Here is a 24,295-nt window from a genome sequence, read left to right on the forward strand (position 1 = left end):
ATCAAGGATGTTTATCACACACAGGTGTATATATGTATATATGCACAAGCATATACAAAATAAATAACCTAACACAATATATAGTCTAATAATTCAGGGAGTTATCTCATGTTTGTGAATAATACATTTGACTATTTTTCTTGCATCATTTGTTTTCTGTTTATTTTGTCATCTAGTTCTGCTAATCTGGACATTTAAAATAGTGGTGAATAGAAACACTGCTAGTTGACACCTTATTTCGTAGCTGATTTCTTTTGTTTTTTTGTTTTTGTTTTTTTTTTTTTTTTTTTTTTTTTTGAGGCAGGTCTCATTATGTAGCCCTAGCTAGCCTGGAACTCACGATGTAGACTAGGATTTCCTCAAGTTCACAGAGATCTGCTTGCCTCTGCCTTTGTTTATTAAGACTTTTTAAAGTTAAATTATTATTTTACAATTATTAAAATGTCATTTTTTCTCTAAATTCATTTTTATGATGGTGAATTATATATATCACTACATTTTATCATGTCAAAGCAAACTTGCATTCCTGGGATAAATCCAAATTTTTTGTTTTGTTTCATCTTTTAAAGTTTTATAGCTTCTTTATTTTATATGTATTACTAGGCTTTCTGTACCATGATAATAGGTTTTTCTGTCAATGCAGTAAGCCTATTAAAACCAAATTGAAAAAGTAAAAGAACAGGTTTATTTGAACAAAGCAACTCCTGGGTGAGTTCTCCAGTACCAGACATTGAGGCAGGAGAAGTCATACACCAGGACTAAAGCACAGAGGTTGTATAGCCTGTAGGCAAGGGGTGATGACATGTCTACCACATGCTGAGTTTGTGGCTCAATATGGTCCATAATTGAATGCTTTACGTGGGGACTTGGGCTCCTGACAATTTCAGGGGAAGAGCTGCTGCAGCTACCAAGAATATGAACCTGGGTTTTTGATGCCTTTTCTTTGTTGGAGATTCTGAGAGGGTGGGGTTGGAGAGGTTGGGGGCTTCTCAGACCATTGCACATGTCTGAGTGTTTTACTTGTACGTATGTGTGTGCAACAGAGGTAGGCCTGCTGCCTGCGCCTGCTGCCTGTGGAAGATAGAAGAGGGCATCAAGTTCCTTGGAATTGGAGTTATAGAAGTTATGAGCCATTAAGTGGATGCTAGGAATTTAACCCAGGTTCTTTACAAGAGCAACAAGTGTTCTTGAATGCTGAGCTGGCTTTCCAGTCCCATTTTACATCATCTTTTAAATTACATCGTTGCCCTTGATTTACTAACATTTTAATTTCTATTCTGGTTGTAATTTGTAACTTTTCATGCTTCAATATAATGAGAAAAATGATAATTCACTTTATAATATGTTGGAAAAATTGGAGAGGTATCTGAAGTGTCTATATATATTGTTGTAAGCATTCATCACAACTAGTGAATTAGTAAAGTAGAACAGAAAAAATTACTCCCTGAAACATAAAATTCTAAATTTTATATTAATATGGCCTTATAATATTAGAGATATAAACAGAATATTTTAAAATTATTTCCTGAGTTTTTTTTCTTCTGAATCAAATCACTATGTACCTTTTCTAATCAAGACTTTAAAATTATAATCTTTAAAAATTCTTGATCACCATCATCAAAAAACTGTTCATATAATTTAATGATAAAAATGTAAAATTTTTTTATAATATTATTAAAGAATCTAATCACTGCTCATTTTCTTTACTTGGCAAATATAATATTAAAGGTTTTGCTATTTCACAGAAGTGCAAATTAAAGATGGAACTTGAATTTGTGGGCTGTGCAGGCATTATGGTAGCAGTCACTTTGAAAGGATATGGGAATGAGCTATTAAATGGGCAAGTCAGCTTACAGACAGGCAGACATACCCTCTACAATGGGTTCATAAGTATCTCTCAAAATCCATGGTCCCTAGGACCTCAGCATTAGACGTTGGTTGAAAACAGTATATTTGCATAGAGGTAAAATGAACTTAGATGGGATTACAATGGGGTCTCCATCCAAGTGCTGAATCTCTATAGAAAAAGGAGACATGTACAGAGAGACATATAGACCTAGGGAAGAGGCTCTGTGATGATGGACACAGAAAGTAAAGTGATGCAACTGTAAGCCAAAGAAGGCCAAGGATTGTTGGAGACTTCCAAAAGAAGCAATGAAAGATTGATTCACCCCCAAAGACTTCAGCATAGGTGTTGTTCGCCACTTCCATAATCTCAGAGTTCTCACCCCTGCAGCCATAAGACAAAATTTCTGTTGTCTAAGTTGCATAGATTGTGACAATTTACACAGTCAGTCCTAAGAAACTAAAACACCTCCCCCGAGCGAGAACAGCTAACCCTATGTCCCATAATGTTTGTGCTCAGGAGGACCTGCTTGTTTCCTCAGCCTTCACACCCTCCAACCGCGACAATTTAGTTGCTATGCCATGCTTCCACAAAATCAAGATTATGATGCCAGATGGTTATGCTGTCTGCTATGGCCAGTCTACAGGTAGCTGTTGAAGTGAATGTCTAGGTGGTAGGTAGCTCTCCTGTTGGACTGCACTCTGAAAATCAGACGACATTTTCACTTTCTTGTGGACTATGGAGCTCCTATCCCTTAGCCCCAGTCTTCCATGGAGAGCCAGTACCAGTTGCACCCAGACAGGGTTGTTCACCCAGCTTGAGGCTCAGCTATCACAGGCCCACTGACAGGCCCCCAGGGCTTGTTGGTAAGCTCCCCCTTTGGCTCAGCCCGGGTTGCGGCTGTGTGCACCGTGTGCAAACCGCCCCCAGGGCCTGTTCACCTCTGTGGATTGCTGCTCCCTCATTCAGTAAATTTGAAAGTTTAGGGTGATTTTATCCAGCTTATTTTTTGTTTTGCACCAGGGGCTTTTGTAGAAACCCTTTAGGGAAATGAAACGTGGCTGGCTTTTGCATTTATGTTCACTTGGTCTCTGTGTACTCCTGTGCCTCCATGTTGGACTTGCCATTGAGATCTGCTTACGGAGCACGCTGGAATCTTATTCCCCAGACTTACCAGAAATTGCAATGACCATGCTTGGAGAATTTTCAGTCAGGATACATGGTGGCCAAGTATGAATATATATTTACATAATCTTTAAAATTTAACTAGCATTAGGTTCACTTGGGTTCAAATCCCTGCCCGCCACTACTCGTTAGTAGTGTGACCTGAACAAGTTATTTATGTCCTCACATTCAAAATCTTCACTTGCAAAATACTATTGCCTTGTATCACTGAGCCGTGGTGAGTATTAGATGAAGTGATCCAAATCAGGGACTTGACCCATTTCCATGTGCTTAATAAAAGTTAGTCATTGCTGGCAATGTTGCTGTTGTAAACTAACACTAGTTGTGGATAAATTAGCAGGAAGAGAAGCTCTCTCTGATCAGATTTGAGACCTGTTCCACAGGAGAAAATCTATGCCCGGTACTATAAATTTCACAACAAATACATGTCTGGGGAAGTCATGAGTCCTGGAGCTGAATTTAATATTGTTGTGCAATTGACATAGCATTTACCAGTGTTCCAATTAATCGTGCCTGTATTTATAGGCAAATTCTACTCAGGATTAATCATATAAACTTCTCTTTACAATGAATATGAGTTAATACAGGGATCCATGGATCTTCAAGTAATGAGTGAGTGCTCAGTCTTTTTTTTTATAATTTTTAATTTAATTTTATATAAAAAAGTCCAATTAAATGAAAACAAACATTTATACACAATATTTGGGAATTTGGGCATCGTTCTTTCCAAACTACTTCCTGCTGGTAAGGGGCGCTGTCATGGGGGATTCTAAGAAGATGCAAAAATCCTGGCTGTAGTCTGTAGGGCTGTTTTGTCCAGCTGTTTTGAATGTAGGATCAGCTTGTACTCTGTTTCAGGCGGTCTGGCGTGATCAAACCACATTAGTCTGGAAGGAATCCACATCTTTTCATTTTCTGTGGAAACAAAAATAGACATCCTTTTCCCCAGTAACTTGTCCTTGAACTTAAATTTTGGAGTCAGAGCATTTTTTTAAATTTAATTTATTATTTTACATGTCGATCCCAGTTCCCTCTCCCTCCCTCCCCTCCAGCCCTCCCTCCCTCCTTCCCTCCCTTTTACCCTCTCTGCCCTCTCACATGCACTCTAAACACCCTCCCCTCCCATCCCCCCACCACAATTCCATATGTAGGGGAATGCCATCCAGTTGGGGTCATGTAGATGTGACAGGTCCTGTGAAGTAGGGACTAGGGCTTCTCTCCTGTCTCTAGAATAAGGCAGTTATCCTTCCATGGGGGATATGTTTGCAAAGTCCTTTTGTACACCAGGCTTGAACAGGTATTTATACCACCTCTTCTGAGGCTGTGAGAATATCACAGAAGAAGGGGCAGAAAGAATTTAAGGTCCAGAATACAGGGAGAATGCAGTCTTCTGGGTATGACATAGCCATTGCATCAATGGACTCAGAGTGGCCATGGTTATCTACACCAGAACAACACAAGACTAGTCCCATCAATGATCAGTCATTAATCTAGGAGGAACTCAAGTGGCCCTACCCATCCCTGGTGAACTCTTGGCTACTGATGAATTCTAGGAGAGGAGGAGTCATTGATATCTGTTGCATATTCATTGTTTAGCAACAATGGATAGTTGCAAACCCATGGACATACTGAAGGACTTGTCTAAATTTGGTTGGTCACAAAACAACAAAAACATAAAAATGTAATAAAGGGATTTCTAGTGAGGAAGAAGAGAACAAGGGTGGAAGAAAGCGAAAAAAGGTAGAGGAGAAGTGTAACCAGAATACATTATAACCATGAATGAAATCATTGAAGAATGAATTTAATTAATAAAAAGGTCCTTCTTTGCTGCTCTACTTTACCTGTCCCCTTCTCTTGGAGTTTTCGTGGCCTGTTAATAAAACATAACTCCTGACACCACCCTTCCCACTACACACACACACACACCACACACACACCACACACACACCACATGGCTTTTTGAAACAGGGTTTCTCTGTGTAGCCCTGGCTGTCCTGGAACTTGCTTTGTAGTCCAAGTTGGCCTTGACTTGACAGAAATCTACCTGCCTATGCCTCCTGAGTGCTGAGATTAAAGTTATGCTCCACCACCTCCCAGGAGTCATACAGATATTTGTAGGAAGATTTATGCCAGGTTTCTAAATCTAAATCTTTGACTCGTTTACAGAAACTATTGAGCATAAATTAATGAGTGAGGTGTACCTGGGACCCTGAACCCAGCATGCAGCAGTAGGAAGAGAAGAGTGATAACAGCGATGACAGCAGAAACCATGAACAATAGAAAATGGGCTTCAAGACATTTAGGTGGTGGTTAAGAAGTCATTTATTAATATGCTCTCAGCAAGGAATATTTTACTCCAGCAGGACACTGTAATCTAAGAATAATGCAAAAGAAGTGACCACTGAGATCCTGAGCCTCCCAGGGACTAGAACTCATCTGTCTCTTGTAAGGAAGGAGTAATGATTAACCAAGAATCACCTCCGTTAGAAAACACACACACCACACACACATACACACACACCACATACCATACACATACCACCACACCACATACACACAGTATAGACATCACACACCTCATACACCATACACACACTACATACCACGCACACATACACATACACCACACACACATACACACACACCACATACTATACACACACCACACCACATACACACAGTATAGACATCACACACCACACACACACCATATATACTCACACCACACATACCTCATACACCATACACACACTACATACCACACACACATACACATACACCACACACACATACACACACATACACACACATACACACACATACACACACACTACACACACACACACACACACACACACACAGAAAGAGAGAGGAAGAGTTTTCTGGCTGGCCATGTTCAGTAGTCACCTATGCCAGTAGGTCCATGTTCAGGTACTGTTAAGAATGCGAAGGTAATGGGATTGGGTTACATATAGCAGACCATGTGTAAGTCAGAGGTTTGGTAATTTTGTTCATAGTTTATCACTGACACTTTTCTGTGAACTGATTTCTTTGATTACGAGTCCTTTCCTCCCTCCATTTCCATCTTTCTTGCTTCCCAATTTCCGGCTACTGATGAAGGGAAAACATTTAAATTTGTCTCTAGATTTACTTGATCTTGGTGGATTACCCATGAACTGCTCTGCCAGTTGCAAGTATCTGTTACAGGGAAGATCTCTGCTTCAAGTGTAGCGGTAACCTAATGTAGGTTTCCTTTCTCCTTTCCATTCATAGGGAATGCATTTGATGGCTCTCATATTACTTCTATTATTATCAAAATTACTCTATATTATCAAAAACTACTTGTAATGTGCTACACCTCACCAACAGGGAATACATAACTTCACAGAAATTAGGGGTGTGTGTGTGTGGGGGGTGCTGCTTAGGGATGACAAAGGGAGATAAATACAGAAGGGAGGCTGTGGCTAAAATAACAGTAAGGATGCCTGGAAAGGCCATAAGGAATCATATGATAAGCTATTCACCAAAAACCAAAGCCAAACCAAACCAAATGAATCAAGTAAACAAAAACCAAAACCCCCTGAAACCTATATATAATACACATAATTCTGAATATATATATATACATACATACATACATACATACATATATATATATAGTTTTAATGTACTTCTCTCACATAGGTTGATGGTGCCTTCAAGAGTCAAAGTCCCCCTAAGAAAAACCCCAATACAAGGTATGAGAAGCACTCTTTTGAGTTGTTGGCCAGGGCTATATAAGAGACTCCTAAAATTTACAGCCTATTGCTGTTGCCTTTAGTTACCACCTGACCCCACCCCCCACCCCACCCAGAGGTGGAAAGTTAAGTCTCTATTGCTGAAGACACCATGAACTTCAGAAACAAGTTCTAGAGACCCCTGAGCTAGAACTGACTTTAACATGTCCTCTCTGAGGACTAGCTTCATGGTACTAGAGGATGCTGTGAGAGCTTCTAAAAGAGGTAAGCAAACAATTCTATCCAGGTATGAAGTCTTTGATCCACATCAATGGCCAGCATGGCATGATAACCCTAAGGGTACAGTAGTGGCATGCATATGTTGGTAATAACCAACAGCTTTTTAGTTAGACTTAAGACTCGCTCAGCAAGAGGGTTACTAAGATTGGTACTGGAGACCTAGATCACTGCTCAGTGTAATGAAATCATGGTTATTGGAGGAGAATTCACTAATTCACTAAACCATCACAATCTCTAACAATTGTCTTAGTCAATGTTCTATTGCTGTGAAGAGACACCATGACCACTGCAACTCTCCAAAACAAAAAACCATTTAATTGGGGCTTGCTTACAGATTCAAAGGTTTAGTCCATTGTCATTGTGGCAGGAAGCATGGTGACAAGCAGACAGACATGGTGCTGCAGAGGTAGCTGAGAGTTCTAAATCCAGATTGGCAGACAACAGGAATAGACATGCATACATACAGACAGGCAGACAGACAGAAAGACAGAGTATTGGAAACTCTGAAGCCCATCCCCAGTGACACACTTCCTCCAAGGCCACACCTACTCCAGCAAGGCCACACGTCCTAATAGTGCCACTCTGTTGTTACCAGCAGTTTTCCCGCCGGCCTGGTCCCATAACTGTGCCAGCCCCAAATAACACACAGAGACACTGTATTAGATATAAAGCTGTTGACCTGTTAATAACATTTCTTATTGACTAGCTCTGTCTTAAATACTAACCCATTTCTATCAATCAAAGCATTTCCACATTGTCTTATCTTAACAGAGAGAGGGCCGGCGTTCTGCTCTCTCTGTCCTCCATCTTGAATCTCCTCCCTACTCTCCTCAAAACCTCCTTGTCTCCTAGTCCCACCTATCTTGCTTTCTTATTGGCCAACAGTGCTTTACTCATGAACAAATATGAGAAACATATTTACAGAATGACATCTCCCATCACCACTCCCTGGCGACCAAGCATTAAAATCTATGAGCCTATGGTGCTCATTCTTATTCAGACTACAGCAACAATTTATAAGCATTCATCCTTGTATCCACAGATACATTTAGTTTTGATGCCTCATCAAGGAAACTTCTGTTGGCAACGATGGAAACCAGTACAGAAAAACAACCCATCAAAATGAAGAGTTGTGGAGCCCAGTCCCAGTACATACACATACAAAGCACAGCCATACCTATGGCTCAGGAAATAGACGAGAGGGCAGAGAGATTATAAGAACCAGGCGATCAGGGGGTTTGTTGTTAGATTGTATCTCTTAGTAATACCAGAAGCTACGCCCATACAGCCTCACCATCATGACTGAACAAAGGTGATCTGAACAATGACAACACAAGCAAACATGTCAAACTGGTTGGAGAAAAGCCCATGCGGCCTCAACCCTACACAGAGAATTATAGGTAACAACTGAGTAAAGCTGGGAATGGGAGAGGTGACCACCCCCAAGGAAGAACACTATCGTGGTTTAATAAGGATCAGGAGAAACAAATAGGCCGAATATATATTTATTCAGGGAGAAATAACTTACAAAATGACAGATGAACACCAGCAGGTTCCTGGTCCCAAGGATGCCTCCAGATCCTCTCCTGTCTGAGTTCCGCCAGCAAGAGAGCGCTCCTGGGCTCCTCCTCATACCTAGTTCCCCCAGGTCACTTCCACCCCTGTCTCCACCCACAATGGGCGTGGTCAGTGCCACAGATGTGGACAAAGTGAATATCTCACTACAGAGCACACCAATTGGTTTTCAACTACCAAATGGACAGCACTGAAAACATACATACAAGTAGCATTATACAGACTGAACATGTTATATTCAAGAAAAAAAAAAATATATATATATGTACACATAGTCAACAACAATTAGTAAAAAGAAGAGGCCATGAATTTGAAGGAGGTTGGGGGCGGTACATGGGAGGGTTTAGAGACATGTTGTAATTAAATTATATATTCTCAAAATAAATAATAACAATCATACAAAAATAATGTTTAACTAACCAAATAGTCATAATTCCATGCCAAAAAATAAAGAAAGAAGTGAGGGACAAAGTGAAATTCTGATTTTATTAACCCGAAGAGCTGATTTGACAAAAGAGAAAGGAAGGCTTCTTTCCTGTCCCTAACTCTTTATTACTGATTTTTAAATTCAGCAATTAACAAGCCAGTCCTTGGCTAGAAGTCATAGCCTGAGGCTCAGCAGCTGTTATTCTTGAGGCTACTCTGCCTCCTTTAACCCCTTAAACAGCTTTAAGTCCCTCAAGTGTAAAAGTGGGTACAATAGTAGGTTTTATATGGTTAAAGATTCACTATGAACAAGGGGGGAAAAGCATAAAGATAACTAATGTATGACCTCAGAGTAGTTAAGTATTAGATAATTGCTGATAAAGATCTATGATTATATGAACAAGTTTCTATCACAGTAAGAATAAAAAATAATAATAATGGCTTGGGATTTAAAAGTTCCCATATCCTCAGGTTCTTCATTTGTGTCTGATTGTTCCTTGAAGAACAGACACAGACTTTAGCAATGTTTCCTAGGAATCCCTTCGCCCTAACTCTCACTCAGCTGAGTCTCCTCTGAAAACTTTCCTTATGTTTCCTCTGCATCTCCAGACAGCCCCTGTTCTCCCCTCTTCTCCTAAGTATGAACCATAAAATCACATGGAACATTTTGGAAGGAAATCCAGTAAGCATCGTTGGATGCATTATTGAATGGTATAAAATGCCCATCATATTCCCTTACAATGTCATGCTATTAGTTCTGGTGCCCATTACAAGTGATCAATCACTTAAATATTGTCATAAGGGTCTTTGGCCAGAAAATTGAGTCACTAGCTGATCAAACTCAAAGGAACTGCAGTTAGGATAGTCTGAAGGACAAGTTATTTTTCATTTAAGTTCCTCAGATAGCATAACAATACCATTTAAATCATGATATACATTTGCATTGCCCTTTACAATTCCTTGGAGGTTTTTTACATGTTATTTCATCAGATGCCTGTAAGGAGTAAGGTTTTTCCTCCCGCTGCTGGTCTTGTCCCGCTCCCGCGCCAGCCCCAAATAACACACTGAGACTATGTATTTGATATAATGCTGTTGGCCAGCTGCTAGTTTCTTATTGGCTAGCTCTGTCTTAATTATTAACCCATTTCTGTTAATCTAATATTTCCACGTGGTCTCCTCTTACCGGACAGCCGGCTGCTGTCCTGCTCTCTCCAGACTCTCCATCTTGACTCCTCCTTACTACTTCCTCTTCCTCCTTGTCTCCTAGTCCCTCCTATATTCCTTTCCTATTGACCAACAGTGCTTTATTCATTAACCAGTATGAGAAACATTTACAGAATGACATCTCCCATCAGATGCCCAACAAAACGAAACAGTAGTAAAACAACAAAGAATGTGTAAGAAAGGTAAGACAGGGGCTGGAGAGATGATTCAGCCGTTAAAGGCTAGGCTCACAACCAAAAATATAAGAAAGGTAAGACAGGAAAATGATTTCCTTTTAATGAGAGAAGAGACAGGGAGTAAGGAGGCCATGTCTTAGTTACCTTGTCTGTTCTGGAGTTAAGATACCATGACCAAGGCAATTTAGAGAAGGAGGAGTTTATTGGGACTTACAGTTTCAGAGTTCATGACCATCATGGTTGGGAGCATGGCAGCAGGAGGTGGTATGATACTGGAATAGCAGCTGAGAGCTCACATCTTAATCCATAGACTTGAAATTTCAAAGCCCTGTCCTAATGATAGCCTGTCTCCAGCAAGGCCACACCTCCTAATCCTTCCCAACAGGAGACCAAGCATTCAAATATATGAGCCCATGGGGCCATTCTTATTCAAACCACCATAGACCAATAGTACTGTTGAGGAGCACTCCCAGGCTCTCACAGAACTAAGATTCCCCATCATCTGTTGGAGATACACCAATAAGAGATGTCAAAGGTCACATAAGGCGATGGCTGTCATTTAAACTGATAATTGATGATTGTTATTTAGCTTGTGGATCATTTCCATACACCCTGCAGCCACTTTGTGGACTGACTGTGATAGCAACACATAACAGAACCATTCTACAAGACTCATCATTAGTCTAAGAAAATCTTATGTAAGCTACACTTCTTCCACTATACCCTATAACACACACACACACACACACACACACACACACACACACACACCACATTTCATTATTTTTGTTCTTTCTGTGCATCACACTTCATGTTTTCCTTCATTGGAGAAAGTCGTTCCATTTAAGGAATGTTACAGGTGCAACTTGGCCCCACTGTTTGGTACATGTTTCATTTCCCCTCTGAACTGTCACACACTGTTCTTTTCCATGATGCCTTTACTGGTCTGTTTACTATGTGTCCATTAGGGTGGCTCCCTTTCTCTCTGTCTCTGTCTCTCTCATTGAAAATAGATTCTTCTCTCATACAATCATCCCGACCACAGTTTCACCTCCCTCCACGCCTCCTAGCTCTCTTGCCAGCTCCCCTCTCCTCCAGATCTACGCCCCCTTTGTTTTCCCTTCAGAAAAGAGGAGGCTTGCAAGAGCTAACAACCAAACATGACAACACAAGATTTTCTTTGGCTGACTCCCAAAACAAAGGATTGTTAAATATATCTGTTTTGGTTTTAGAACACGTGGATGCCACAGTCAAGAAAGACCTTTAATTCCAAAGGAGAAACCAATGCTAAGTTTTATTCAGTCTACTGAATTACATACACGTTAGCCACAATATGTCAATTCAGTTTCCCAGGAAATGAGTGGAATTTAAGGATATCAAAAGTCAAGTGTATTCTGTTGTTTTTGTTTGTAAAGCGTATGATAGGTTCTGAAGTTCTCATGAGATTCCTACCTTCAACCACAGGTACAGAGCCTCAGGACATGGCACAGGGCTTAGCACACAGTATATACTACAACATAGCTGTTGCTTTTTGGGGTGATGGCTTTCATTTTGTTAGAATTTGTTCACTATCCCAAATAACTGTTTAGATAACTTTGGACCACTGACATTTCCCTATCTTTGACAGATCAATACTCGATTTGGTGTCCTTTATTTGGAAGGGAAAACTGATAAAGTGAACTATATACTACATTTGAAAGATGAGCAAGAAAGTGAAAAATCTTGGTCCAAGACCTCACTGTTCACTCTTAACAGTCAAGATATTTCACTAGCAGGGTGAACTTTGTCTTCCTCATCTCCATAACCATAGTATTGGGGCACAGCTTAGCTTCAGTCATGAATAACAGAAGAAAACCTGAGCTGGGGTCCTTGAGAAGCTTTGAGCCACATGCTCCAAACTAGCAGAATTCACATGGGTATTCTGTTGTAGCAATGTGCATGTTATAAGTTTTTTTGTTTGTTTGTTTTTTGTCAATCAACGTGTATATCATGTATTTGTAAGTTGACATCGTTTGATTAATTTTTATACACTTAAAAATTAAGCACGCATTTCCACGGCTTTTGAGGAGAGGTAAGATTTGACCTTTGAGTTTTTGCTAACTCCCCACCCCATGACCACTGTTACAAACAGATGCAAGAGAGTGGAGAGAAATGAGAATTTGCTTGTATGTATCTACATGTGATGGAGACTCATCATTTCTGGTTTTCAATCCAAATTTCTTAACCAATTCTTTTTGAATTGAGTCTGCAGTATAGCCATGCCAATCCTACAGCTTCAAAACAAAGTCATTTTTAAGCTATTTGAACATGGAAAAAAATCTGAACAATTTCTGAAAGCACAAAGCAGGTATTTTCTTCAAACTCAAGTAACTGAAATAACTGAAGAGATTTAGTTCAAATTGCGAATAAATTCGCCTTTGGATTGAGACCAGGCAAGAGAAATATCAGACTCGAAGGTCAAAAGGAACATTTTGGAGAAAGTTATAAACAGAAAATAGGGATTTAGAATGGAAAAGCTGGACTCAACAGTAAGATGGGGTCATGACACCTCAGCAAGCAGCTTTTATTATATTTTAACTCACTGTGTTAACCCAGAACTTTATTCTCACTGATTCTAATTGAGAGTAGTCTATTGATTTTTTTCTACTTCATATATATATATATGAAGAAGTGGTATTTTTTATTTTTCTATTTCTTGTTTCAGATGAATGTAAAGTACATTGATACCTTGTAACAATTCTGATTTGTATTTATTGTTTTTTCCTTACTGTTTCTATATGGGAATAACATGTAGCTAATATGGTCACAAATTCCTATGGGTAAATAACTTAAGAAGAACACGAATCTTCCAAGTGTCTAAATTTCCATAGCCCTAACCAATTTTGGTATAAATAAACCATAATTGGAAGTAAAAAGCAAGTCAACAAACAAACAAAACAAAAAACAAACCAATAGCAGGTAGATAGATATTCATAAGTATCTAGTACAAACATATTTAACATTTATTAGAAACCAGGGCAATGAAAAAACATTTATTATTATTACACTGGGGTGTGTTGAAGTAGTACAGTCCTAGAGTATGGCACCACAGTCATTTATTATATATTTAACAAGTGGGAGATCTCTAGGGAATCTTATGCCATTAACACCAGTGTCTTTGTCCATCTGAACTACTGTCACATAATACCTTAGATTAGGCAATGCACAAGCACCAGAAATTTTGTTGCTCGTTCTTGTGAGACTGAGAAGTTCAAGATCAAGGAGTCCATAGGGCCAGTGTTCTTCAAGGGCCCATTTCCTATAGATGTCAGCATCTATATTCCATGATCCTATAAAGAATATTTAGGCTTTATCAGTCCTCTCCTAGAAAGATTCTAATGCCAGGTAAATGGCTCACTTCTTAGCATAATTCTACTAGAGATTAGGTTTCAATGTATGGATTCCAGGAAAACTATATCATCAGGGTTAAATTGTGTATTTATAGCAGCTATGAAAACACGTTTCTAAAGCATTGGTAACATGGACATGATTTAGAAGAAAGTAAAAGATTTCTTGACTGAGTAAATGGATGAGGACATACGTTAAGTTCACTACTTTGCCAATTTGATGGACTATGCTATGTTGTGACTGTATTTCATCATCCCTTAGTGAGGATGGGATAGCTTTAGTAGAAGACCACACTACTAATTGCCATTCCTGCCTAATTGGTCAGTTTCATTTCCTGATAGTCCCTCAAGATCACTAGCTCCCACCAGGATCAGCAACTTGCCTTTTTTCAACTTGTCTCTATGATTACACTTTCTATTTTGCATCTTCCCCAAATGTCTTACTCACTAATTTCCTGGAGCCATCTAGGTTTCAAGTCAGAACTCTTGCCATTTGTTGGCTGTCCTGGATAACACTAACCTGTGACCTATCAACAAAGGTATATGACTCTCATTTTTACTTATTCTCATGGCTGGTTTAAGTGTCTTAGACCTCACTCGATTGAAATTCTTTTGAGGATGTGTACACTGTAACTGTGGTTTTGGAACCTTGATATCTGGCATAGTGCTAGACATATGGTATGTGTTCTTGATATATTTATTGCATAAATGAGACTGTTTTCTAGTATAAATCATAAAGCAGTATTGTACCCAGACAAACATTTTGTTATATTTCACATATCTGTTCTTTTCAGGTATTGTGTTCTTAAAAATATCTTAATGTTAACATTGTATTTGAATATAGTATTTTTACTACTTCTTTGAGAATTTCATAAACATAATGTATTTCCATCATACTCACCCTCTACTCCTTCCCCTGACTCCTGTTCCTGACTCTTGCCTGATCCTTAGCATACCCTCACTCCTTCACAATGTCTCACACACCCCCTTTTAAAATTCCACCCCATTCAACTTTTTCTACCTGTACTAAAGGGTGTTGGGCTGTCTAAGAAGTATGGTCTACCTACCAGGGGCCATACTCTTAAATATTGACTTTCTATTTCCTAGAAATCATCAGCTGTCAATAGCTCCTTATCTTGGGTGAAGGCTCATGAGCACCTCTCCCTGAGCCCCCAACACTATACTGGAATTTTGATGGGCTGGACTTCATGCAGGTCTTATACAACTGCTATAATTTCATGGGTCCAGCAATACTGTCATGTTATCATGTCAAGAACACATTGTTTTGCTCTGGTTCTTCCTGACTTGTGGATCTTAAGATATTTTCACCCTCTCTTCTACATTGGTCTCTGATCCTTGGGGAGGAAGTAGTATACAGATGTTCCATTATGACCAAGCACTCTAAAGACACTTGGTCTCTGCACTTTGGCCAGTTTTGAGTTTCTGCATAACTGCTGTCCACTGAGCAAAGAAACATCTCTGATGAGGTCTGATTGTTGTGTTAATCTGTGGGTAGGAGCTCTAAATTTAGAGGGTAGTTTAACTAAGAAAAGCCTCACCTCTGTAGCCTTTGAGCTACAACATCCATTCTTGTTTGTATTACCACCTCACCTGGCAGCTATGTGAGCTGTCATGATTTTTATCTGCTCTCAAATGCATCCTGGTTCTTTCTGGCTGAAACAAAGCCTAGTTGTCTGTGAGTGGTGCTGTGGAACTTGCCAGAGGCCCCAGTCAACCTTAGATGTTGATGGAGTGAGAGGCTGGGGCCAGATCATTCACTACTAGTTGAGCATCTATCTGAGGTGCCCTGAGTAGAGGACATATCTGTGGAATACAAACCATAGGGAAAAGGTTTCAGGTAGGACCACAATAGAACAAGTTGTTTGCCAGGGTTTGCCTTAGTTTTGGTCATTCTGTTTATTTTTATTGTGAATCTTTTGATTGGATTTATGTTCTAAAAACATGGCATCTATTAGTAAACGATTTTTAAAAACTTGGCAATTGTCCAACTTGATGACATTCTACAATATGTTTACATGTAGTATCATTGTTCAATTTTTATAATGACACCCTTTATGTACATAACTATATAAATACCCACTCTGCTTTCTGAATTCTTACAAAAAAGAAAAAAGGAACTAGGAGAATTTGTCCTAATGCTAACAATAGTTATGTCTGAGTCAACATTTCTATTATAAAATGTGTTGTTAAAAAAAAAAAATACTCTGTCTTGTTGGCCATGGTGGTGCATTCCTTTAATCCTAACACTTGGAGGCAGAGGTAGGCAGATCTTTAGGAGTTTGAGACTAGCCTGGTCTACAAAGCAAGTTCCAGGACAACCAAGGCTACACAGAGAAACCCTGTCTAGAAAAACCAAACCAAACCAAACCAAAATAGGGTTTCTATTGCTTCAAAGAAATACCATGATCAAAAAGCAAGCTGGGGAGGAAAGGGCGTATTTGGCTTACACTTCCACATCTTTGTGTCATTGAAGCAAGTCAGGGCAGGAACTGATGAACAGACTATGGAGGGGAGCTGTTAACTGGCTTATTCATCATAGTTTGCTCAGCCTGCTTTCTTATAAAACCCAGGACCACCAGCCTGGGGCTGGCACCACTCACCATGGGCTGAGCCCTCCCCTATCAATAACTAATTAAGAAATGCTCTACAGGCTTGCCCATAGCCAGATTTTATAGAGGCATTTTCTTATTTGAGATTCCCTCCTCTCAGGTGACTTAGCTTGTGTTACACTGACATAAAACTAGCCAGCACAATTGACCCGTTGTCAACCTGACACACATGCACATTACCATTATGCCACAATCTTCCCTAAAACCCATCTTGAAGATCTCACATTAAAAACATAAATAACTTATTTATTTATTTATTTATTTATTTATTTATTTAGTTGTTTTGAGACAGGGTCTCCTGGCTATCCTGGATTTCTATTTGTAGATAAGGCTGGCCTCGAACTCTGAGATCTGCCTGCCTCTGCCTCCTGAGTACTGGAATTAAAGACATGCACTACCACAACCTGGCATAAATAACTTTAAAAGTCCACAGTCTTTACAAATTTAAGCACATTAAAAGATCAGTCTCTGTAAAACAACTATTCTCTTTAAAATTACAAGTTCTCTTTTAAAAATTCAAAGTTTTTCAGTTGTGGACTCTTGTGCAAAAAAATCAAAATTATACTAAGTACTTTCTTTAAGAGGTAAGAAGCATGGCATAGTCAATGTCTGAACAGAACAAAGCCAAACTCTAACAGTGTAAATAACTCAACTTCAGATTATCTGGGATTTAATCATGATCTTCTGGGCTCTTCCAAGGGGCCTGGGTCAATTCTCTGGCTTTGTCCTGCATTCTGCAACACACAGAGCTCGAATTCCCAGTTCCTGCTGGCTCCACTCCACTGCTGCTGGTATTTGTGGTGGTCATACCAAGGTACTGGCATCTCCAAAATGCTGAAGTCTCTTGATGCCAATGGACTGAGCATTTACAAATAGCCTCTCCTGGCCTCTTACAGTTCCAAGTCTCAGCTGCTTCCCATGACTCCTTCGTTCCTTCAAAACTGGTGCCATCTGGGGTACTCTCATCCTACCAAGTTCAATTGCTAGCACAAGGTACAACCTTGGTTACCTAGAACACAGCTTATTTGTTCTGACTCTCAGGAAATACTTCTCAGCAGATTTCACCTCTATGATGCTGGTCTCTTCTTAATCACCTCTAATTTCTCAACTCTAGCGGACTAGCATTGGATATCCCAACAAAGTGAAGGTTTCACTTTAGAGCTTCTGGTCTCTTGTTAATCACAGCTGATTCTTCAGCCCCAGTTAACCAGAATCCAAAATAACAACTGGCCCCAATAGAGTGTTTAAAATTCCCTATGAAACTTCAGGCTTCCATACTCCACATTCTTATCTCCAAGCTCCTACAGAACAGCTTACCAAGCATTGAAAACAATGGCTTTTCTTGCACCAAGTTTCAAAGTCCTTTCACAATCCTCCCCAAAACAACATGGTCAAGTATGACACAGCAATACTCAACTCCTGGTACCAACTTGTCTTATTTATAGTTTCTATTGTTTCAATGAAACACCATGACCAAAAAGCGAGTTGTGGGGGAAATGATTATTTGGCTTACACTTCCATCAGGAAGTCACCAGAATTCAAGCAGCGTGGTAACCCAAAGGTGGGAGCTGATGCAGAGGTCATGGAGGGGTGCCACTTACTGGCTTGCTCCTCATGGGATTTCTTATAGAATCCAGGACCACCAGCCCAAGTATAGAACCACTCACAATGGGCTAAGCACTCTCACATCAATCTCTAATTAAGAAACACCCTATAGAACTACCTACAGGGAGATCTTAAAGAGGAATTTTATTAATTGAGGTTCTCCCTTCTCAGATGACTTTAGCTTGTGTTAAGTTGGTATTAACTGTCTAGCACACACTCCAATTCACCAAGAAAACTAAAGTTCTACAGGTTTGACCTTTACTTAAATTTATTTTACTTCCAAAGGAACAAAACTAAAAGTATTCTGTTTTTCATCTTGGCAAAATATGAATTTATTAAAGTAAGAATTTTAAGAGAATAATTGGTTCCCATGTTTCATCAGTTAGCTCTGGGGACAGCAGGTAAAGAGAGGCAGGTTCTTGTTATCCAACCAAAGAAATCCTGTCTGAACTGAGGTTTTAAGATGTGAAGTGTCTGGCTCGTGAGTAAAGAAAAGTGGAATCCAAGTTTTGGACTTGAGCTAGACCTAAGAAAACTTTTTGTCCTTTGACAAATAAAGGGCAAAGGAAGCTCCAAAAATGTGTTCAAGGTCAAATATGAAAGTGAGATGTGAAATCACTGTGTCTGCATTTGATGCTGGCTGTACAGAGTTAATATTTTTTATTTTGCTAACTTCAATGAATCCTCTATAGCTCATTATTGCAGTATGAGCTTTGTGGTTTACTTATATTACAATAACATTTTTCTGGGACAGAAACTCCTGCTGGTATGGAACATGATTGCCTTAAGTGGGATCAATCCCCATTTCCACATTATCTGTATCTTTCCTTTTCTGATGCTCCCAAGTTCTTCAAGTCTAGTTTTCATTTTACATCCTCTCATATATGTGTCTGTTATATGCACCACCCCCATCCGGCTAGTCAAAGGAATTCTAAAAATTATCAAAAGCCGAGTTTGATTTCAGTTCAAGAAGGAACCAAAGAAAAATTATCTTTGCGGACATGGATAGGGCTTAGAGTAGTGATCAGACCTACTCATTCCTAAGATAATCTACCTTTTCTTTTGCCAAAGTCAAGCAAGCGTCTATGGGCCCAGTATAAACACACCCTTCTAGGATTTGTCCAGCAGAAGCTGATGGGATTTTAGTAGGGGTAGCAATGACCTCGTAAGTGCCGGGATATACACAATTTTTTTTAAAAGTTTCAGCATGTCTCTTATATTAACCAATGTTTTATGTTACCATTCTTCCTTCCTATAAAAGAATGCTACATTGGAATTTGCAGATCCATGTCAATTTCTAATTGAATATAGTGAGAAGGTTTGTAGAGAGTACTATTTGTAGCATCACTATCTGCACAATCAACACCAATTTGAGTCAAGTGCCCTTATAAATAAAAATACTCAGTAAAACAATATGGGACATAAGTTTCCAAGGTGAAAACATGCAAAGCTAGGTTCATACATGGCTAGATGAGTTCTGCTACTTTGAAATTGTAAAGGAATGACTTTACATAAAGCTTCGAAAAAATTGAATTTAATAATATTTTTGTTACTGCCTTGAAAATAGTTTAGCAGGCTGGAGATATGGCTCAGCAGTTAAGAACATTGGCAGCTCTTCCAGTGGTCCTGAGTTCAGTTCCCAACAACCACACGGTGGCTCACAACCATCTATAATGAGATCTGGTGCTCTCCCCTTCTGTCATGTTGGCTCTATAGGACACCATATATACATAAAATAAGTAATTTTTTAAAAAAGAAAATAATTTTAGAAGTTCAATATTTATATAAACTTTTATTCGTTTATTTTCTTTCTAAAAATTCTAGTTTTATTACTTGTCACCTGTATATAAACATTTTACATGTCCTGTGACTTCTCTAACTCACAGTTATCTAGATCCATATCTCTATTTAGCATTACTTACATGTTAGAGTTTTGAGTCAAGGCCTCGCCACACTAAAACTTGCTAGGTAGCCCAGGCTGGCTTCAAAATCACGACTCTCATGTGTTAACTTCTTCACTACAATGGTAAATGTGGGCCAGCATGCTTGACTATTTTCAAAACAGATTATGGAGATTCTCTCATGTTTTAAAATTTTATTAATCTTAACTTCCCCCTTTCAAATGTACATAACAGATACAATGTCAATAATTTTTTAATAGTTTTTATAAGAAACTAGGACTCAATAGCAGAGGCAGGAATGGCTGTCTTTATTAAGCAGAGTTTGATAGCAGGAATGAGTCCAGAATCATTTCGGAGACAATGTCAACCAAACGTGACTATCCACAGGTTAAAAAGTCTTTTGCTTAAAGCTCCAATTGCAAGGCTCTCTCTTAATATACAGCATGCTTATTTCTGGCTGAAAGGTCACTATGAAATCTTCACCATTAAAGACCTCTTAACTCCATAGTAAAGCAATGTCTTGTTGAAGGAATCATTGTACCAGGGAATTAGGTGTGATAAGAGGGACCTTGAAATACTGGGCAGAGCAGTGGGCTCCTATAGGACACAGGGACAGCTCTAGAAAAAACAATCAGAAAGCACAGAGTGAGCAATAGAGGCTGTGCAAACATAGAATTCCTCCTGTCTTTCCTGGAATTAGTTAACGAAGCAAAATGTGGCAACTAAAGTTCTTAAATGCATGTGGGACATCTCTAATCAGAGAATAGAAACTCCAAAAGTGCTTCATCACTGAAACTTTCAAAGCACCAACATGATGCCATGAGGGGAAAAGTCCACACCCAACCTCATTTGCTTGGCTGTAGTTAAAACATGATTACATTAAAAACACCATATAAAATTATCTTTGTGCTATGCACATCAGGTATTTGTGAAACTTAACTTTTATTTTTAGACTTAGATTCCATCCTTAGGATGTATCTCACTATGTGTGTAAAAATTTTAAAATTTGAAAAAAAATCCAGATTCTAAAACATGTATTATTATAGATATTTTGGATAAGAGATGCGCAATCTATGTAAGTAAACTACAGAGTGTTAGGAAACAGCAGACAGGCAAAGGATTTGTGAGCCTTCTGTGCCAGGACGTTCATTTGAAAGGAAAAACATGGAAATGAAGTAAGTGCAAGTTCTTTAATATATGCAACAGTGTTAAAAATGAGGCTTTTCTATGAGGCATTAAAGGCAAATCGCAAAAGGTAAGATCTTTGAAAACAATTCTCCCCTAGATGCCAGGACAGAAAAACAATTGCTCTCCAGTGATATCAGCAAAACTAGAAACTATACATATAGTGTTGAATATTCCACACACACAAGATGAAGTGTGTGTGTGTGTGTGTGTGTGTGTGTGTGTGTGTGTATATATATATATATATATATATATATATATATATATATATATGCTTGACATAAGTCAAAACAACCCACTTGAATGAATAGGCCTTTTGTTGATAAATAGTACAGTTTAGAGAGAGGAAAACACCTCATCATCCAAGAAGCTGACTTCAAATTGTAGAAAGAGGCATAGAAGGAAAGGTAGTGAAGTCAGGAGCCAAGTGTGCTCACATACTAGTACAGATGAATTTGTCAATACATACTGATGGAGTGGAAGTGACTCACTCTGAGTGGATCATGAAGCTAGTATTCTCCACCTTGATTTGGATATTAAAGTCCTTTACATTTGATATAACCCATGTACTCTCAGCGTGATTATTGTAGATGAGAAATTATTTTTTGTACAGCCATATTCTTATATTTATTCGGATGTCATTAATATTCTTTCTTCTTATTCTAGAAACCATGGTTTTCACTGGGGTCCTTTTTAATCCTTCAGAGACTCTGCATTCTGAAGGCCCTACCTAACTATGAAACCAGGGACTTGTTTTCCTTGTTCTTTGTTTTTCTTGTCTCACTTTTGAAGATGAGATTTGCATTCTAGCTTGACTCGCATGTTTTCGTCCTGTGCTTGCTCATCTTCCTTTCAGATGTGTGCTAAATTTCTCTTTCAATTTGAAAGGGCTGTATTGCATTTACAGAGGGAGTGGCTGTACTTGCTATTTCAAAGTGTACCTGATATTGTGGCTATGCTGGAGAAACACAATGTGTTCATGAAAGGTAATAAAGCCAACCTATAGGGGTGGGTGTTTCTATGGTGTGTGTGTGTGTGTGTGTGTGTGTGTGTGTGTGTGTGTGTATGCATGTGTACAAACTAAAATGAAGGTTAAAAAAAAACAAAAAACAAAACAAGAGGAGGTAAGGCACCATGAGCAATACATACTGAGTACTCTCATGAAGCACAGAAGTCTGTTTTCGATACAGACAGAAATCCCTGTAAAATCACAGAGGTAAGGAAAAAAAAAAAAAAAAAAAAAGCAAGCAAGAAAGAGCTCTCAAGCCCTGTTGTATCTTTGAAAAGCTGTGTAGGAAAGCAACACTAATCATCTACGGCAGTTTCTATGGTAAGGAAAGTTGAGAAAGACAAATAAACCACAGTGAAATTGCTGAAGTAAACTCTAGAAACTGAGTAACAAATGCATTAAAGAAATGATCCCTACTCACGTGTCAATCAGACCAGAAATAGCTAAACAAGTGTAGAAGGGAACCACAGGAAAATCACAAAAGAAAAGCTGCAAATCAAAAGGTTTTGAAAACCCTCCAGGATGCTTTAGAAAGGGAAAGATATCAATACAGGCCACGGCAAAGGATGAGTCAGTGAAGCTGACCAACAGTACAAAGAAAAATCTCTGTGGAGTGACAATGGTGAACGAGTGACACAAAATGTGAGCATGCAGGCTCAGAGTATATAGTTAGGGGACCTGGAGCCCGTGCACCACATGCTGGGAATTAAAGAGAGAGTGGCTGACAGAAAAGAATAAAATGTTATTAGGAAATGTGTCTCTTTGTGCCAAGTGCTATCTCCTGAATCCAAACAAGTGGATGAGTGGAGGGAAGATTTGCCGATGGCTGAAGAGCCTTTCAAAGACCTATCCTGGATCCTAGAAATCAGAGCCTGGCAAACGCCTGTTGGGTGACAAGTTCACCCTGTATCTTAGTGCATGGTTGCTCTCAGCAGGCAGCTGGCAGATGCTGTGTCCAGTTGGGTTCCAGGCTAGCAGAATCTTGTGCACAGCAGGCAACTTTCAATTACTAGATAACCCTCAAGACGTTAATACTCACGTAGTAACCATTTCCGACAGACAGAATAGGAGCTTAGAGCCTTTGGAATAGCAATAGAAAATCTCTAGGAAAAGAACTCAAGGGGGGAGGGCAGTGTGTATTCATTAGAATTGCAGGTGGAAACAAGTAGGAAGCTAAGAGCTGGGGAGCAGAGCAGGGCAGTTGAGGGAATGATCTGAAGTGCTGCACGGACAGTCTCATTGTTACCATGGGGAACTATAAGCAACTGGACAGAAACTGTTGGCTCACCATTGAATAAAACAAGTAAAATGAGTCAAAGCTGGGTTGCTGCTGCTCTCTTCCTGCTAGAACTTCATGGATCATGAATCTTGTTAAAGAGGAACATCATATACATGCTAGTGAGGCAGAATATATAATTATGGGATTCTAGGTTTGTTCTAGGAAACAGCAACTTCTGTTTTGCATGGGAAGCATGAAGAGGGAGCTGGATATAGTATTGCCCAGAGAAAACAAGGCAACAAATAGAGCAGGCTTTCCCACTTTGTTATGTAACCAAGGGGCAGGACTGTTTTTTTTTTTCCCCCCTCAGGAAGTTTGGAAGAAGCAAACATCCTTTAAAATGCTATTAATAGATAATCCTTGCTTCAAGGGAAGTTTGAGAAACTACAGATTCAATGGTAGAAAACCCACCAGCAGTCACAAGAGTCCTGACTAAAAAAAAAAAAAAGAAAGAAAGAAAGAAAAAAAGAAAGACCAGTAAGTCCCAGAAGAAGATAACGCAGATGTCAGAGTGTCCTCTTAACCATATGTAGCAAAGAGCTTCACCACTTCCTTGGCAGCCAAGAGCTCTGGGATGCTCAGCATCTGGACTGGAGTCAAGTACTTGAATATGTTATTCACAGCCCTGTTAGGATGGCGCATGCAAAGGTCTCAAAACCCAGGAGAACTTGCCACCCTCATGACGAAGCCATTTGCTGTTGGAATCCATGCTGCAACTGAGCAGACTCAAATCATGGCAGTCAAAATTCTAACATGTTGAAGTGGAAAAGCTTACGTATTGGGAAGCTATGACTTATGCTGTGAAAAACCATGACTAAACTCATAATAGTGCCAGCAGGAACATTTGTAAGT

The sequence above is a fragment of the Phodopus roborovskii genome, unplaced genomic scaffold (assembly GCF_943737965.1).
Source record: "Phodopus roborovskii unplaced genomic scaffold, PHOROB, whole genome shotgun sequence".
In the NCBI taxonomy this organism is placed as follows: domain Eukaryota; kingdom Metazoa; phylum Chordata; class Mammalia; order Rodentia; family Cricetidae; genus Phodopus; species Phodopus roborovskii.